Consider the following 2,230-nt stretch of genomic DNA (forward strand, 5'->3'; position numbering starts at 1 on the left):
TACAGTTGTTATGTGCTATAGAGTAACTTGCAACTCATAACAAACCTGTGTACAACAGCTCTGAACCCTGCTCTATCCTGAGTCAATTTTACTGTCTCTGACACACCTACCCCCATTAATCCAGTCACTGAATCGATCCATCTCATTGAAGGTCTTCTCCTCCTGCACTATCCCTCCACCATCCCAAACATATTGTCCCTCTCCAAAGACTGGTCCCTCCTTGCAACATGCCCAAAGTATGTCTGATGTTCCCTCAGAATCCTAGCCTCCAAGGAACAGCCTGGTTTCACCCTCTCTAGGATGAATCTGTTTGTTCTCCTGGCAGTCCATGGTATATTCAATACTCTTCTCCAGCATCACAGCTCAAGGGCATCAATTCTCCTTTCATCATCTCTATTCATTGTACAGTTTTCTGGTGCATAAAATGCGCTTGCAAAGACCATGGCCTGGATCAGGCCCACCATAGTCTCCAGACTGACATTGTTGCTCTTCAGTTCTCTGGAGATGTCCTTGACAGCGTATTTTCCCAGTGCAATTCATCTTTCGATTTCCTGGCTGCTGGTACCAAGAGTATTGATTGTGGAGCCAAGCAAATTAAAGCTGTTAACAATCTCAGTCACTTCTCCATCTTCTTCTATCACCCTTAGTCATTGTACAGCTCTCTGATGAATAGGATCAGGCACACTTAGTCTCTAGACTGGCATCCTTGCTCTTCAGCACTTCAGAGAAGTCCCTGACGACAGATTTACCTAATGCAATGAATCTTTTCATTTCCTGACTGCTGATGCCAAAAGTGTTGATTGTGGAGCTGAGCAAGCTGAAATTGTTAACGATCTCATACTGTTGCCATTTTGCCCAGGGGTAAAACTCTTTGTTTTCTTTACGTTGAACTTCAATCTATATTGCAAACTACAATCCTTGACCCTCTGCAGCAGATGCTTCAGGTCCTCCTCAGTATCAGCAAATAAGATTATGTCATCTGCGTAATGCATGTTGTTGATGAGCCTTCCTCCAATCCTGATGCCACATTCTTCATTATAAAGTCCAGCCTCTTGAATGATCTTTCCTGCATACAGACTGAAAAGGTATGGAGAGACAGGACACATCTCTGACACACACCTTTTCTGATTTTGAACCATGCAGTGTTTCCTTGCTCTATTCTGACAAATGCCTCCTGCTACAAGTATAGGTTTTGCATGAACACAATAAAATGTTCTGGAATTCCCATTAATTTCAAGTTTAGTCATAATTTGTTGTGATCCACACATCCAAATGCCTTTGTATAGTCAATGAAATGCAGATAGGCATTCCTCTGGTATGCTCGGCTACAGCTTTACAAACTGGCAAACAAGACACAGATTTCTTTATATAGTGAGAATTTTCCCAATATGATAAAATATTTGTGAAGACAAAGTTTCATGCATACCTAATTGAAACCACAGATAAACATTATGCTTTATTTGACTACTCCTTAATGATAGAAAATGGACTTTATTAAAAACTTTTGTACTAAAAATAAATCTGTTAATACATAAAATTATGCTTACATTACCCAATGAGTTGAAAATGGTAACACATTATCTAGTTTATATTAGACAGAAAGTTCTGTGTTAGTGGAATCATATGTCATCAATCTTACATACTGTCACTTTTATGCAATATGCTTATTCTTTTTGTCTAATATTTTTAAGTCACCCTCTATGAGATGAATTGATTCAGTGACTGGGGTAATCGGGATGGGTGTTGTCAGAGGCATTGCAATTGGCACAGGATAGAGCAGGGTTTAGGGCTGTTGTACATAGGGTCGCTATGAGTCGCAAGACTCGATGGCACATAACAACAACAACATTCATCTTGCATATAAAAAGAACAGCTTTTGTGAGGCTTTAAATTTTGAAAAAATAATTTGGTAATGATTTGAGATACATTTATCATGAATGCTTATATATATTTTAAATACATATGCACACAGAATATATATATTTTTATATATTTAGAATATGTTGCTGTTTGTTGTTATGTGCCATCGAGTCCCGATTACCCCAGTCACTGAATCAATCCACCTCATAGAGGGTCTTCCCCTCCTGCACTGTCCCTCTACTCTACCCGCCATGATGTCCCTCTCCAAGGACTTGTCTCTCCTTACAACATGTCCAAAGTATGTCAGACGAAGCCCCAGAATCCTTGACTCCAAGGAGTAGCCTGGTTTAACCCTCTCTAGGATGAATCT

At 39.8% G+C, this 2,230-nt stretch overlaps 1 protein-coding gene across 1 annotated transcript in view; it reads left to right on the plus strand.

Annotated features, from left to right (window-relative positions):
• KCNK2 (potassium channel, subfamily K, member 2) overlaps positions 1-2,230 on the plus strand; it is a 453,725-nt gene that overhangs the window by 124,603 nt on the left and 326,892 nt on the right. The window lies entirely within an intron of this gene.

Source organism: Elephantulus edwardii, unplaced genomic scaffold (assembly GCF_000299155.1).
Source record: "Elephantulus edwardii isolate Elephantulus edwardi_28Jun2011 unplaced genomic scaffold, EleEdw1.0 scaffold00090, whole genome shotgun sequence".
In the NCBI taxonomy this organism is placed as follows: domain Eukaryota; kingdom Metazoa; phylum Chordata; class Mammalia; order Macroscelidea; family Macroscelididae; genus Elephantulus; species Elephantulus edwardii.